Consider the following 17,504-nt stretch of genomic DNA (forward strand, 5'->3'; position numbering starts at 1 on the left):
TAAAATGAGCTTATTGCTCGCCAGTCATCAGATGTGGAATATGTGAGAAAAAAAGATCATTAGAAAGAAAATGTAGAGGAGAAGTTGGACTATTTTTGAGGTGCACAGCAAAAAGTTGAGAGTTAGTGGTCACAAGTTGTATCAGAGGGAAATCTGTTTCAATGTAAGGTAGAAATGCCGCACAATGAGGGTGGTCAAACACAGTAGCAGGCACCTGAAGAGGTTGTGCAACCTTCATCCTTGGAGAGGATCAGAAATTGACTAACAAGGCCCTGAGCAACTTAGCCTACCTTGGTCCTGCTTTGAGCAAGGGGCTGGGCCAGAAGACTCCAGAGGTCCCTTCCAACATAACTTATTTATTGCATAAATAACCTGCAGTGTTATGGGCTCTTTGACCCTCCTGGCACCTTGCTGTTAAGGTATCCTATACTGGATTTTTTTTATTGGAACAAGTCTTGAAGGGTAGTTGGGCCCACCTTATGCTTTGTCTGGATAGCAATAATGCCGGCCTTTAATTGCAAAAATAATTTGAAATCATATACTTAGAGTTGTGAAATCCATTTCAAAGCACAGCACTCAGGAAAAGTAAATATTTCTTTTTCTCCTGGTGTTACCACACATATATTTGAGAAGGTTGACTTCATCTAACAGAGGGGGCTTTGTTCCTCTTAGTTCTGCCTTTTTAAATTTAGGACTGAGCACTTTCCAAGACAAGTTGATAGAAATCTGCATCCTGAGCGATGTTGAACATTAAGGGAGAAGCAGGCTAGTCGCCCCAGTCAGGGAGTGATAATGCACTTGGGATCAGTTAGGGTGGAGCAGGAGGAGGCAAGCTGGCAGAGAGCAAGCTCCAGTGGTAATCCAGCTGCTGGGATGTGCACAGAGTTGACTGACTGAAATCCTTTGCCCCTACTGCTTCCCACATGTACACATGCACTCAGCTGACTAACTTTTTTCCAAAGGTACAGCAATTACATAATGTAACCTCTCAGTATCTCAGTATCATTTGTGATGTTCATCAGACTTCCCCCCCCCCCCCCCCCCCTTCCCTTTCTTTCCTGCACTGTTTCTCTCAGCTGGCACACTGCTGGTTGGAGCTCCTTTGGGCTACCTTTGTGCAGTCTGTGAAGTCAATGAGTGGAAGTAAAACCTGTGAGTGGCACCTGAAGCCACTCTGGAAAATTTGCAACATGACAGAAGCAGTTGTGGAACGATGCAATATGAGTTATTACCAGCAACATGTCATTTCTCAACTTAGGAGTACATCTGCTGTATAGAACGCCTCAAACTCATTCTAGGAAATGGTTATATAAGGTTGAAAAGAGAAGACTACTAAATTATATAGACTGGTTTGAGAGGGAGACTTAGAAGTATGGTCTCCTTCTCATAAACACTTAATAGAAGTGTGCATTGATCCTTGTAACTCCATCTTGTTAGCTCCCGGAGTTGTGGATGAAATCTTAAATTATAGCCTGTAGCTGGTTATTTAAATTACTGCAGCACAAAGAAATTGAGGATATGGCTTCAGAGTTGTGCAGCACTTAGTTGTTACTTTGTGGTATGATTGTGATCCCTTTAATGAGGCTAATGAAAGATAATTAACTAGCAGATTGGTAACTCAATGCTGCCATGATTACAAGCCCAGAATTCCATCTGAATGTCTATATGCATGCTTTTTTTACTTGTATATTTTGCTGTTTGCCATTATGAGGCCTTTAAAGGTCCCTTCCAACCCAAAGATTCTATGATTCTATGAGGAGATTCAGTGATGGATCTGCCTTTTTGTCATAAGGTGTAAGAAGAGTATCTCAAGTTTTCCTTGAGAGAAGAAAAGATCCTGCTATCAACTTTTGATACCTTCTTCCAACATGGAAGTAATCTCTTTATTTTACTTTCTCATTGTTGGCTTTATGCCATACATACTCAAATAGAGCCAAGTAAGCATCATTTGCTTGTGTTGGCCACTGGTGGTTCCTAGTCCTATTACTACTAGAAGAAAAATAAGCTTTTTTCCCTCCTTTTTTTGTCTGTTGCCTTCTTTTCACTCTCAATTTTGTGTGGCAAGTAATTCACAGAATCACAGAATCATTCAAGTTGGAAAAGGCCTTTAAGATCATCAAGTCCAACCATCAACCCAACACCACCATGCTCACTAAACCATGTCTTGAAGTGCCACATCTACACGTTTTTTTAATACTTGCAGTGGTGGTGACTGTACCACCTGCCTGGGCAGCCTGTTCCAATGTTTGACCACTCTTTCAGTAAAGAAATTTTTCCTAATATCTAGTCTAAACCTCCCCTGGCACAACTTGAGGCCATTTCCTCTCATCATATTGCTAGTTACTTGGGAGAAGAGATCAACACCCGTCTCACCACAACCCCCTTTCAGGTAGTTGTAGAGAGCGATAAGGTCTCCCCTCAGCCTCCTCTTCTCCAGACTAAACAACCCCAGTTCCCTCAGCCGCTCCTCATAAGACTTGTGCTCCAGACCCCTCACCAGCTTCATTGCCCTTCTCTGGACACACTCCAGCACCTCAGCATCCTTCTTGTGAGGGGCCCAAAACTGAACACAATATTCGAGGTGCGGCCTTACCAGTGCCAAGTACGGGGACACGATCACTTCCCTACTCCTGCTGGCCACACTGTTTCTGATACAGGCCAGGATGCTGTTGGCCACCTGGGCACACTGCTGGCTCACGTTCAGCAGACTGTCGACCCAGGTTCTTTTCTACCAGGCTGCTCTCCAGCCACTCCTCCCCAAGCCTGTAGCATTGCATGGGGTTGTTGTGACCGAAGTGCAGGACCCAGCACTTGGCTTTATTAAACCTTACACAATTGACCTCTGCCCATCGATCCAGCCTGTCTAGATCCCTCTGCAGAGCCCTCCTACCCTCCAGCAGATCAACACTCCCACCCAACTTGGTGTCATCTGCAAACTTACGGAGGGAGCACTCGATTCCCTCATCCTGATCATTGATAAATATATTAAACAAGGCTGACCCCAAAACTGAGTCCTGGGGAACACCGCTTGTGACTGGCCGCCAGCCGGATTTAACACCGTTCACCACAATTCTCTGGGATCGGCTGTCCAGCCAGTTCTTTACCCAGCGAAGAGTAAACCTGTCTAAGCCACTAGTCAAAAGGAGCCATAGACTTTGCAGGTGCTGAAATGTTTAAAAATTGAGGAGTGGGATTGAACTGTGCTTATGTCTAGTTCTGTTCTAGATGTGTTTCCTCATGATACTGTAAATGTATTAGCTGTTCTTTCGAAGAAACAGCGGGGAGCAAATGGTACGTATTTTGTCATTCTGAGAAGACAAACCTTCTTTGTTTATAAATGTGAGTCTGAGGCATACAGTCTTCCACAGAAAACTGTTGTAAGACTGTTTAGTGTGATTTGAAGTTTAAAAAAATTAATGAGTCCTTCCAGCCAATCTCTAATTGCTTTCTGAGCTACCTTTGTGCATTGCATTTGGCAGTAGGAAGGGTCAGTGTACTGCAAACTCTGGCAGATGTCTGATTTACACGTCTTTCCTGAAAGAGGGTGGTCACAAATTTGTCCCAGATCTATTCTGAAAACTGTGCTGATTTTCATATAAATAAATCCGTGCATTTTATTAGCCTTATTCTTTCAAAATCATGTGACGTGCCTGCAACAGAGATCTCATTGCTAATTCAATTTAGCACGTAAAAAGAGCTCTTTCTTTTTTCTGTGGAACTTTGTTCCACATGTCTTAAACTACTTGTGGTACTCACACATGAACGAATATCTAGGCGTTTTGACACAAAAGCTTGTTAAATGAATGGAATTGTGCAAAAACATTGTGGTGTTTGGTGTTACTATCTTAAATAGCCTTGCTTTTTTCAGCAGTTAAAAACTCTTTTCATATTGTTACTTGCTGAGTTGCTGAGAAGCCGGAGTAGGTCCCATGCACTGGTTAGTCAAAGCCAGTTTTATGAAGAAAATGGGTTACTTGCTAGTTGACGGATAATTTTTTCTTTTTTAACCTGCTAAAATATTATATAGCCATACCTATTACTTTGAGCTTCTCCAGAGTGTTAAATGAGGCCCCTTGCACCACCTTGTTCAAGTTTGCCACGGTGAGTTATGCAGGGAGCCCACTTAGGGACTCCTCTGCAAAAGATGTTGCTTACAAGGTAGCCCTGTGTTTTGGTCAGGCAGGGGTATTTACTTAAATTTACTTAGTGCCATGGAAGCAACTTGCCTTTAACTCCTTGCTAATGGTTAGACCTATCTGGTGAAGTTTAGGTTTTGAATATAATTATTGTTCATTTTGTGTTGTTGTAGTATTGATGCTTTTTTTTCACTGCAAAGTGTTTTATAAAAATTGAGAAGACACGGGAGAGACTTGTGACTTTAGGGGCACAAGTTTTAGACGCTTTGCAACAAATGCAACCAGTTCCTCTTGAAGAAACCTTGCAGTTGGTTCTGAAGTAATTCTGGTTTTCATTTTAAAATTCCTTTGTTGGTTTCTCAGAACATTTTGTAAGACTTTATTATTATTACTAAAGGGCCCCTCTGAGAGCAGGGACTAGCAGCCTGGCACCTGGCCAGATGGGGAAGCCAATGACCCCGGAGAGCTGGGGAGAGCCAGTCAGCTCACCAGACTGGTTGGCTGGCTCAGCGAGCCGGCCTGTCCTCTTTCAAAAGTTTTGATTGAATTAGCACATTCCTGTGGAATATTTTGGGTTTCATCAAGTCAGCACTTTGTGTTGGAACGCTGTTCTACTGGAAACTTTCTAAGCGGGTCTCCTCAAAGCCGCTTGCTCAGGGGTGGTGCTGCTTTGACATCAGTGCTGCTTTCACTCAGACCGCTCTGCATTTAATTCAGATACGGCAGCTGGTCTGATTATTGGCCAATATATTTATTGTGGCTCATTTCAAGGGGAAAAGCTTTTGCTAGTGTAATTTCAAGAGAGAGAGAATGTTGAGACATCCAGTGCATGAGCTGCTGGATGTTTTTTCCTTACTCAAGGTCATGACTTTCCAACAAATGCAAAATTCTTTTTAAGTTGCAATAAGTGAATTTTTTAGCTCTATCACACCAAAAAAGAGCAGGGAATCAAACATCACAGATAGCAGGGATTACAAATATGGTTTTATATTTAAAGTTTATCCAGGTCTGTTTTGAATGGAGCATTAGTATGTGGAAAGACTTTTACAGACAGAATATTGAAAATTAAGATAGGTTTATTGGAAGGAAGACATGGATGAAGCTCTGTGTGTTCTTCCCGCAACGTACTTTGTCTTCTGGGGTGTTCAAACCTAATGCCATGTACAGCTAGCCAAATATTCCCGTGCCATTTAACCAAATTCAAAGTGACTTGGGCCACAGCAGTGCAACTGATTTAGACTACCAAGGATGCAAATCAGGGTTTTATCACGGGGATTTAAATACACTGTTTATTCTAAATCAGTTTGAGGTATTGGGTTAAGTTTTGTCTTGTGAGGAAAGAGAAATGCTGGTACTGCCACATGCTGAGGCCTGCGTGCGAGTGAGCGTCAGAATCCTGAGCTGGAATCTGTATGAGCAATAATCCTGCTAGAAGAGTTGTTGACATGTAAATGGCAGCCCTAACATATGCATTTTGATCAAAAGTAGAGACATGAAGATTGGCATGAGTCATCTAAAGGACTAAATAAAAATATTTTGGAAACATTCTTTGTGAATGGCACTGACATAATTTTTTCCAACACCAGCTATAAGCTGTGTTGATTGGTGGCTGTTTCAACATCTTTAACCAAGCTACTTGCACTAGAACTTACTTAGTTTATATAGCTCAGCAGAAGGGAAGAAAAATAGTGCACCATAACCTAACGTTTGGACCACTGAAATACGTGATTCCGGTAAGTCACTGCAGTAGGCAGAACTGATTTCCTTGATCACTTCTGTGCACAAAAAAAGGGAGAGTATTTTACTCAGCAGGGCTGATGCTGTCAACTGTTTTGACTAATGCATTCAAAACTTCAGTCTGGAATGAAAAGAATTGCTAACTTCAAGTTCACTTCTCTGCCAAGGTTCCTGAGATCATACCCTAAAAGACCTTGCAAAAGGGCATCTTGCCAGTCTGCCTGGAAAAGCTTAAGCCTTCCTCCTTGTCCTCATCCTTTAATAGGACTAGACTTTCAGCAAAGCAGTGCAAAGTAATACTAAGGCAAATCAGTTCTTTCATTCTGCTTTATCCAAGGTATAAATTTCTCTATAGAATTTCTTAATTCTTCCATTTTTGGAGTTTAACAAAGTCTTGGCTAAAAGTTTCTAGCTTCTTGCTCTGCCCTAGATGGTTCTGTGTTCTGTCCTCAGGGGTGCTGGGGAGGGAGAAGAGCCTGCTTTATGAGGTAGTTTAACAGGACATGTAAACAGACACTTATCCCGTGCTTGCAGTTAAAATAGTGACATTTACCCTTGTTTTGATCTTGTGTACTCATGAACATCCTTCAGAGTACGTAGGAGGTTCATTCAGTTTCCCAGACACTTTAAAACTGTTTTCTTCAGCAGTTCTTGAAAATAATTATAACTGTTGAACATCTGTTGAACTTTGAGATTTTGCTTAATGTGGTGACAGTAGACCCATTACTATAGTAAATAAAATTTTAACCTTGGACATTGGAACAGCCATTATTCTGTGAATCGGTATAATATCAGCGCAAACTTTCATAGCTTGTCTTGCAAATCATTGTTACGGTTCTAAGGAGGGAAACTGTGGTTGAAGAACTTGATTAAAATAGATTAGTTTGTACTTCCTCACTTTGGGAATTGTTGGTAAGTTTGAACAAGGAGGAAACTTTCACTGGTGTTCACCAGTGTAGGCTGAGGATAGCTGCTCACCCAGACTGCTAAGAGGAACAGTGGCAAACTCTAGATCTCCATTCCTTTTGTTCAGTAAAGTTGTATTTCCTTCCAACCATCACAAATCTCTCCTTCAGTTTTTGGTACCTCCCAGAAGAGCATCACTGCAAAAGCAGCCTGATACAGTTCGGGTTTGTTGGGAGGGAGGTTGCTCATTTTAAAGACTAATGCTGACAAATGTCACTAAATAAAACCACACTGAAGTTCAGCATGTACCTACCTCCTAAAGAGGGTAGGACCTACTTCGGTAACCCCATTTCAGCCTCAGTCAGTGGATGAATTGGGTCAGTCTGTGGTAGCGTGGAGTTGCAGCACTTTTAGAGGTTGCAGTCTCTTATCTTTCCTCCACACCCACAAAGTGTCAACCCTTTGCTATGGAATCAGAAAAGTAAGCTGTGTATTTCAAATGGTGTGGCTGTGAAGAAAGCTCCTGAAATGGGAACATACTGTAGCTGAGAGGGAAGTGCTTCGAATGTCTGGAACAGCAGTTCCCAGAACTGCAGACTACCTCATTTATCTTGGTAAAATGTAATCTTGGAGGTTTAGTGGTGGTGGTTGGGGGATCAACATTGCTTATTATTTTACTCTTCATGTAAGAGAAAGGGAAACATATATTTGTAAAGAAGCTGTGACAGCTCGCTTTCATGGTCCAGTTAGGGTATGCTCAATAGATTACGCTAAACTTTCTTGCTGTAATGGAGTAGAGTTGACATGCTTGCATACTGCTGAGGAGGACACACTTCAGAGATCACATCCATTCATATCTTAAACTTTTCTCTGGTTTGTTGTGAATGGGACTGACTCTTCTAATGAACCTTTGGGTGGTATTTGGTGGGTGGCTCTCTGCATACTTTCCTTGAGCCAGGCCGAAATCTGCTAGACCGAACTTCATGTGACGGATTCATCACAAATCACTCCTGGCCAAAACAGCTGCAATGTCACCTCATACTTACTTCAGTTCTTGAGAATTTTTTTTTTCTCAATACATTGGAATCACCTTTATATAAAAGCATACGTGTGCTACAGGAATATTTTATATGCAGCACTGGATAAATACAGTAAAGCTTTTGACAGCTATAGAACAAGCCTGCTTGTTTCTGAAAGAACTAGAGAAAATAGGATCATTTGTGTGCTGAACAGTTCTTTCTTTTCCTTATAAGCTACTCCTAAACTCAGATACTGCCGTTGTCTCGTTTTGGTACTGACAGTGCTGCTAAAGTCAATTCTTGTCCCAGAAAATTGCAGATACACCTGTGAGCCAGTGCCACAAAGAACACCCGCAGGTGACGCGAGGAGCGATTCAGGTTGGGTTAGGAGAGGACCTGATATATTGTGCTGTATGTCGTTGTGTTTCTCTTATATAGTGGCAACGCAGCGCTGCACGCTGGAGAAAGCGAAGGGAGGGGTTTGTTCGCTCGGTAGCAAACGCTCATGGTGCTGTGACTCCGCATCATGTGATGCGGGCAGACAGGAGCTACCTTCCATGTCTTACACTTAATCAGTCTTTAGCTTCGAGAGGTCATTCAGAGGATGTCATAAATCGTGTCTGCAACTGCTGCAGTCTTGTGACTGCTGGGAATTTAGCTTGAGGGGAAATAATGTTCCTAATTTTGTATGGTAATTCTGCAGTCTTTAAAGCTGATACCTCTAAAACCTTGAGATTTTACTCATTTGTTAGCAGCAAACTGACTTATTTTTTGTAGTTGCTCTGTAGTGACAAAACCCTTGAAAATGCACAGCTTTTCTGAATCTTAGAGAACAGGTTTCATTGGCTGGATTTTGAAATAAAACTGCTTGAAATCTTCAGGTTTTTAAAAACAAATGCTAAACTACATCTCACCGAGACTGTGTGATCTGTGTAGGAATTTCATGGTATTTCCTTCCCTAAATTCCTCACTGTTCTACAGGAACTAGAACAGATTATTTGCAGATCAGGATTTTTTTTCTGAAGAAATATAAAAGAATGAGGCACTCCCTCTTGCTCAGAAACTACCCCAAGGGCAGATCAATTGAAAGAATTGCCTGAAATGTCATTTGTAATTATTTTTTTCTTCAGATTAAAATCTTTCCTTAGAACCTGCTACCCTTTGATTGTTTAAATAGTCTTGTGCTTCTGAGTTGCAGACTCAACCCTTCAATGACAAAAGAAGTCGGCCCAGCTTTTTCAGGGGTTTCAGTGGTAGAACAAGTCCAACTCTTCTAAAACAAGCTGTACTCTCACATCTACAATGGGGATTATCACTGCTTACACAGGAGAAAAAAATACCAGCTTTTAGTGTTTTTAACAAAATCCGGTGATTCTAGAATGGGTTGTAAATTGTCTGTTGGCAGGGATTACATTGATTATATCCTGACATAGGTACAAAATACTAGACTAGCCTGTTGTACCCTCCCTGGAGGAACCTCCTCGCTCTCTGAAGTTTGCCTAAGTCTCACGTGGCTACAGGTTTGTTCAGCTGCAGAAATAACCCGAAGTTCTAACACACAGCTGAAACGTGAAAAACTTCACTATTGCTAGGTTTAGTGCTGAACTATATTAACACTCATGAAACCTTGTTAAAATTTCCTCATAAAAACCTCAGATAACTTTCATTTTAACCCTGCACTAATAGCTATCTGTAATTTAAAACCATATCAAATGTTATTAATTTTGACCACATTTCTCATTCCTTCTTTTCTTGTGTGAAGTTTAATTAGATAGAAGTTTAAATAGATAGGTATTATAGATATAGATAGATAGCCTTCATGTAGCTAAGCAATAATGTAGTACTCATTGATAATTTTTAGCCCATAAATAATGTTTATTTGTTTAGAACGAAGAGATGGAGGGAGGAATTGTTTGGTTAACACTTCTATCTTTTTTTTTTTCTCCACAGTTCCAAGAAAGTCTGTTTCAATCTATGGCTTTATTAGCTGAAATGCCTTGTCAGAATGGTGTCCAATAGTTTTGATAGCCTGTAGATTCAAAACATGAAGAGAAAAAAAAAACTTTAATGTGGTTGCAGAAATATAGTGTAAGATTATGTGCCTAAAACTTTGAACAAATACTGGAGAATTGTCTTTGGGAACTTTTTTTTTAAACACATCTCCCATGTTAATGTTTTTGTATCATTATTTTGAATGATCATAATTGCTAAGTACTGTTGAAATTGTGTGGGTGCCTTTTACTTAATTGCTAGGATCTAGAAAATAATGCTATTTGCTTTTTCATGTAAAGGAAGGTTGTTTTGGGGTATTTTTTTCCCTCTTGAAATTAAAGACCTATATACTCTGTATCTAACTGGGGTATTATAAACCTGTAGGTACCTGTTAGCACCAGAAATATTGTATCTCTATCCTTTCTGGAACAAATTATAATGCTGGATTATGGGTTAGTGTAGAGCAGAAAAACTGAGACAGCTTTGAAAACTCCCGACTCAATATTTGATGTTATCAGAATTTTTTGCATTCAGACATGTTTTGCATTCCAGCTATATCGCAAGGATAATCACATTTAAAATAGGAGTAGCTTGTAAAAAGCACTCAGTCTGCTGTGAACAGAAAAGGCAGACAAGTAAAACTTCTGCAGTGATTTATATCCCTATCCTGTGTACACACACTGACACCAGCCATTCATTTTTAACGTGGAGAAGACTGATCTCGAGCCTGCTGGGAAAAGCACCCGGTAGGCCTAGCACCTGGCACTGAGGTTAATAAGCCAGACTTTATGCACACTGAGTTTTGGCACCGGTGTTTTCATTGTGTGTTGCTCAGTAATGCATCATATCTTCCCTAAGAATAGCGTCTTAGTCAGACACACCTGTTTTTCTCCCTTCCTCCTCTCTCAAGCTTAGGTTTATAGTTTCATCTTTCATGCCATCTTCCTTAGTGCTCCCTATGCATTCATTTTGCATCAGATCAAACCAAACTCCTCTGCAAGCTTGCAAAGAAATGAGTCAGTTATTTGGCCAATGTTAAAAGACTGGAAAAAAAGACTTGGCAAAACTCAGTGCGTTCAGGGCACCTGTAGGAAGCCTGGAATAGGAACTTGAAAAAGGACAAAGTGAACAAAACGCTGAATCAAATGCTACATCCAACTTCAAAACAAGTCACCATTTAAATTAACCCACATTGCCCAGAGTAATAGGCTAGCTAACTGCATCTCAGTTTTCTCTGTTCGTTCCCTCTCTGCCTCTGCTCTTCAGGGACAATATTCCCCTACCCTTTCCTTCCGTGAAGGTTTCTAATATGCCTGCTTCACCTACGTTGTTAGATGAGAGTTCTCAGAGATTTCATTAGGCCAGCAGGTCCCCATCACACCCCCAATTTCTTGCAGACCATTACTAGAATAAAACTTCTTAATTAAAAATCATTACAAAGCAATTTCTCTGACTTCTGACCATCATTTCAGTGACGGTGAATGGTTGAAGCCTTGCCATTTGGAAAACTTGTCTTCTGCAGTCATTTTGGTGTCCTTTCATGTTGGGGATAAAATAAGCTTAGTCACTTTAAAAAGCTACCAAAGCAAGAGGGATTTCCGAACCTCAGTGGTGATGCTTTTGTACAACCATATCAGCATCTTGCATTTGCAAGATATTTTCAAATTTAAGATCATTCCTTCAGCTTGGTCAGAGACAGCCATCTTCTGTCATTCCTACTCTGCCACATCCACGCTCTGCTTTATTTTCCCAGTCTTTGCGAATACTGTTGGCAATAGTATTTAGTCTTAATTTGGCAAAGTTGTTCATTTTAACAGACTTACAACATCATAGCTAAGTCTTCCCTCTGACCATAAAGCTACTTGAAGAAAACTGTCTCTGCATGGTATATGAAAGGAATTCTTCACCCTCCTCCCAACCACAGTGGTATCTTTTCTTCATTAAATCATTAAATTAGATTCTCAAGTGATTTACTACCAGGAGAGAAGCTTCTGTAGATAAATACTCTTGGGGTTTTATGCCTGGTTGGTTGTGGTGGGGTTTGTTTTGGTTTGGGTTTTATTGTTTTGGTTTTTTTACCTTTGGTAAAGTCATCTGCTACACCAGGCAAGCTGCACCTCGGGCCGCTCTCATTTTTCTTGAATGTATTCAGCTTGGTGACCCGACTTAATTTTCTTCCCCTTGCTCTGAGGGATACCATGTGGTTCAGCCACCTTTGGACTGGATCCGTGGATTGTGATCCCAAGTTCTCAGCAGGGCTAAATGGATTTTTTTCATCTATCATAGTAGTTTCTTAGTGCTTGTACAGATTGGCAGGTACATATAAGTAGCCCTTAAATATTTTGCTTTGTTTTTACTCCTCAAAGATGAGAAGCATTGTTTAGCAAAGAATAAAAATGATAAAAGATCTGCATGCATGGATCTCACACTGATATTCTTCTTTCTCACCTGCTTCTGTAAGTTTTCTTCATCCCAGCAATCTCCAGCTCCCTGTAGGAAACAGTCCTCTCTAACTGCATCACTCTGTCAGCAATACATGCTAGTTGCCTCTGGCCAATTTGCTCAAACCACTCCTCCTTTTGTAGCATATTTGTGGTGTAAGATCCTCTTTGATGGTAAAGTCAGCCCTGAGAAGTGTAAGTCACGCTTACCCAATGAAGCCGAGGGGGAGGTATTCCCCAAGTGATAGTTCCTTGCACTGTTTCCTAAGGAGACTTATTTTGCTGCTGTTGCATTTCTTGTGAGTTTGCCCCTTTACATGCTACTTTTGATTTAACTCCTGACATTCAAGATTAATACCCAATAACCTGAGAGGTCATGTAACATTGATTAAAACCCAAGAAAACAGCGTAAAGGCAGCTTCCTTGTTCCATGCGCTGCAATAAGCAGCTTTTGTTTCAGATGGTATGTGCCGGGGTACACTATTCCTGAGGGAGTTGCACAGTGGGGCGCTAGTTTGGAGAAAGTTGTTTAGCTATCTTGAGATGATTTAACATTCAAGGGCATCTCAAACTGCAAGCAGACTAAACAGAAGTTGGAAAGACTGCAGCTTAAAGCAGATGTTTTGGAGTCAATCAGATAATTGTATTGAGAGCAAATCTTGAATCACTGTGGAAACGCATAGTCACTCTGGCAATAAATCTCAGGACAGGAGCACAACCCATGTCCAGTTGGGTTGATAAAATTTATCTTGCATGAGTACCTATTTCACCTCAACACTTTCTACCAGAAGCATAAATACAGACTGAGAAAGTTGGTACACTGGTTGTAGATGTTGCTCAGAAGTGAGGAGCTTTATTTCCCAGACTACTTGGCCTTTTTTCAAAGCCTAGCTCTTCACTGGGAGTCCTGGGATGCAAAGTTGACTTTGTCTATGAGCAAGATGCCTTAATTGGACATTGTATGAAAGCTGGGTTATTTAAACTTGAGCTTTAAAATTTTTTTGCAGCGCTGTAGCTTGTATTGACAACATGTATCTTAAAGTTGCAGATAGATTTCTGTTGTGGCCACTGAAGCAAACAGCTTTACAAAAGAAGCTTCCCCTCAGTGCACAAATCCCTCTCCCCTCTATATTACTTAGTTTACCTAATTAGAATTGTATCTGGGTTCTTAGGACTATATAGGCTTTTATACTCATCCTGCTCTCTAAAATGTATTTCCGTTGCTACTATTTCAGTTTTTATCTTTATTCAACAAAAAGTTGAATAAATAAAAGTTTTCTCTACCCGATCGGTATCTGTCTGAACAGGAAGCATCTAGCTATTTCTCAGAATTAGCTTCTTAAAGATGAGAATGTCCCAGAAAAATCTAAATCCAGTTCCTCAAATGTTGAGTTTGCTGAGAAACAACGAAACTTCTGCAGCTACCTCCCTCTATCTCAGCACGGTGTTGTGATACAAGTATTGTAATTTAGGCCTTATTCTGCTGTGGTGGGTTGACCATGGCTGGATGCCAGGTGCTCACTAAAGCCGTTCTATCACCCCTCTCCTCAGCTGGACAGGGGAGAGAAAGTATAATGAAAGGCTCCTGGGTTGAGGTAAGGGCAGGGAGAGATCACTCACCAATTACCATCACAGGCAAAACAGACTTGACTTGGGGAAAATTAACTTATTACCAATCAAATCAGAGTAGGATAATGAGAACTAAAACCAAATCTTAAAACATGTTCTCCTCACCCTTCTCTTCTTCCTGGGCTCAACTTTGCACCTGAATTTTCCACCTCTTCCCCAGCAGCACAGGGGGATGGGGAATGGGGGTTGTGGTCAGTTCATACATGTTGTCTCTGCTGCTCCTTCCTCCTCAGGTGGAGGACTTCTCAGACTCTTCCCCTGCTCCAGCATGGGTTCTTTCCCATGGGAGACAGTTCTCCATGAACTTCTCCAGCGTGAGGCCTTCCCATGGGCTGCAGTTCTTCATGAACTGCTCCAACCTGGGTCCCTTCCATGGGGTACCGTCCTTCAGGAAGAGACTGCTCCAGCGTGGGTCCCCCGCAGGGTCACAAGTCCTGCCAGCAAACCTGCTCCCAGCACGGGCTCCTCTCTCCACAGGTCCTGCCTGGAGCCTGCTCCAGCACAGGCTTCCCACAGGGTCAAGCCTCCTTCAGGCATCTGCCTTCCCCAGCGTATGGGCTGCAGGTGGATATCTGCTTCACCATGGAGCTCCATGGGCTGCAGGGGGACAGCCTGCCTCACCATGGTCTTCACCATGAGCTGCAGAGGAATCTCTGCTCTGGTGCCTGGAGCACCTCCTCCCTCCTTCTTCACTGACCTGGGTGTTTGCAGAGCTGTTTCTCATATTCTCACTCCTTTCTCTGGCTGCAATTGCTGTTGTGCAGGTTATTTCCCCTCTCCCCACTTCTTAACTCTGTTATCCCAGAGGCACTACCACCATCACTGATGAGCTCGGCCTTGGCCAGCGGTGCGTCCATCTTGGAGCCGGCTGGCATTGGCTCTATCGGACATAGGGGAAGCTTCTACAGCTTCCCACACGAGCCACCCCTGTAGCCCCTCCCCGCTACCAAAACCTTGCCACGCAAACCCAGTACATCTGCAAATACTGTTCTTGTGCGACTTTCACTTCACGTTTGTGTGTTAAGAGGGGAGTACCAAAGACTGTAGGCAGTGTTTCTGCAGGAAGTCTGTCATGGTGGGTATCTGTTTGTATATAGACATTTCAGTCTTGGACCAACACTGAGCAAGGTGAGAGGGAAAGGGAAAACAAGGATAACGCTTGGACTTTGAATAGGAAATTGTAGTGGGCTGCCACATTGCAAGGGGTGAAGAGTGAGATGCCAAACAAAACCCCCAAAATTAATCAAACACTTTGTAGTATTTGAGGAAGTGTCACCTTTGTTGTAGCTGGCTTGTTTTAGAGAGGTTATGTTTTTGTGTATTGTGGTGGGGGAGGTGTTTTTAAATTAGTTAAGTTCTTGGTATTATCATGCAAGTTGTCCAGTGGTGTTTGGGGTTATTGTGCCTGTCAGAAGCGCACAAAAAGTTGCAATGTGTGTGTTTGATTAGCTTATGGATATTAGTTTTTTCAGCAGTATAAAAGGGAATTTGGATTGAAGTTACTTAGCAGAGCTGAATTCTGAATTTCTACATGCTCAACTTGCTGGCGTTACAAATCCTGAAAACCACTTAGCTGTGGTTCAGGGAAAACCGCTAGGTGTTAAAAATCTTCCCTCTTGCATCTCATCTACAGGAGGTTGCTTGTATTAGAGCAATAAGAAATGTTTCTGGTCAGGAACCCGCTGTTTCTTCAGAAGGTATGTTCCTCACTGAGGGCAGTGCAAGTTTAACTTCTGGCTGTGAAGGTGGAGTCTTCATAGGTGAACAAACCTAATGGCTTTAGCTCTGCCTTGCTTAATCTGCTGGCAGACCCTGTAGCTTGGAAAGCTCTGAGTGATAATAAAGTATCTTCGTAGTGACAACCAAACCATCTTTCTCCTGCTGTTGAGGGCTTTGAGCACTAAAGAATCAGCTCTCCTTCAGAGTGCCTTTCTGCCTCAATTTTCGAGCAGCAGCGGAGGGCTGACCTGGTCATCCAAGAATGATCCCTAGCTAGAGCATGCTGAATCAAGGGTGTTCCTCTTGGGGCAGCCAGAATACTGATGCACAGATAGAATGCCAAAGAAACTTCTTGCTCTCCTATTGCTTAGGATAGACTAGGAGAAAAAGCTTTTGCTTGCAAAGACAGTTACTGAGCTGCATGAGAGAAGCATACTCTGTATCATGGTCCCTTTTTGTTCCATTCCATTGTCTACTTCTCCCAAGGATATTAACCCCAAATAAGAAGTCTGTCCATATTATTTGTATCAGATAGTGGCTAATAATGTCTTCCTTCTTTCTTCAATGCCTGCATTGCAACAGTAAATTAAATGGGATGATGGGGGGTAGGAGAGTGGGAGAAAAAGTAGGTCTAGAGAGAATGATATTTTGGGGAAAATGAGTGTGAAGAGGAGGAAAGCATAGTAGGAAATAGCTGGAAAGGAATGGAGAGGGAGAAAAACAGATGTGGCAAAAACTGGGAAGATTTAGTAAATCAAGTCAGTAACATTTAATAAGAGTATGGTAATCACATACACACATACTTGCTGGCTACGGAATAGTTACCTGTGGAATGTGCAGATCCTTCTGGTCTCCTTGTTTTTGTAACAGTGTAAGGAAAAACTTTGGATCATCCCAGAAGGGGGTACGGTCTGCCAGCGGGGAGATGCACAAGAAGCTGGGAGGGGGCATAGCTGGGACAGCTGACCCAGACTGGCCGAAGGGATATTCTATACCATATAATGTCATGCTCAGTATATAAAACTAGAGTTGCCTGGGGGGATGGGAATTGCTGCTCAGGGACAGCTGCAGAATAAATTCTGCAATGTGGATGAATTCATGCTATGTGAAGAAATATGTTGGCTTCTAGATGTCTAGAAGTTGATGCTCTGTGTTTAAAAACGAGCAAAGACAGTCTCTAGTACTTAACTGCTAGAGTTTTTAGTAATCAGCAACAAAAGTTAATGAATGTGTAACAAATACGTAGTAATATGTTCTATTTAATGAAGTTTCACTGATATTTTTAACCTCTTACAGCTCTTATTTTACCAATTTTAGTGCTGATAAGATACTGTTCAGAAGGTATGTTCTGATAAATTCCAGTCGTATTCCTGAAAGGGTGCACTTCTGTGATGTCCTTCACTGTTAAGCTAGCTGCGGTGACAGCTTCCACAGACATCTAAGCTTTTAAGTTTTAGAAAAAATACAGACATTTTGAAAAATTGTCATACTGGATTAGATCAAAGGTCTTTCTAACTTGTTCTGTTTCCAGTGAATGCCTAGAGAGACATAAAATACTGCAGCTTATAAGGTGATATCTCCCCAAATACTATTGCCATCTCCATGATTTGTGACTTGGGGTTTCCTGAGCCTAGGGCTGTATCTGTCTGTGTTCTAAAAAGAAAAACAAAAAACAGTAGCACAGATTTTAATGACTTAATCCGTAAGGTATGTATTGCATGTGTTTTTGCAGTCCTCAGACAGACTATTTCATCACAGGTGTTGCCTATAATTCTAAACATGAACATGACTGTGTTGGTGGCTTTGATAGTTGTTGGATAGGTTTTTCAAAAGTTCTAGAAAAGTTTTTAATTGGTAAAGTAGGTGCAAAATTGCCAAGGTGATCTTATTTTAATTTGGTACTACCTATTCTGCTATGAATGCAG

General features: G+C 41.6%; 1 protein-coding gene across 1 annotated transcript in view; it reads left to right on the forward strand.

Moving 5' to 3' along the window:
• Nucleotides 1–17,504, forward strand: part of ZNRF2 (zinc and ring finger 2) — a gene marked incomplete at its 3' end in the record, with an annotated part of 60,950 nt that overhangs the window by 38,582 nt on the left and 4,864 nt on the right.

This window comes from Phaethon aethereus (assembly GCF_964289735.1).
Source record: "Phaethon aethereus genome assembly, chromosome: 2".
Lineage (NCBI taxonomy): Eukaryota > Metazoa > Chordata > Aves > Phaethontiformes > Phaethontidae > Phaethon > Phaethon aethereus.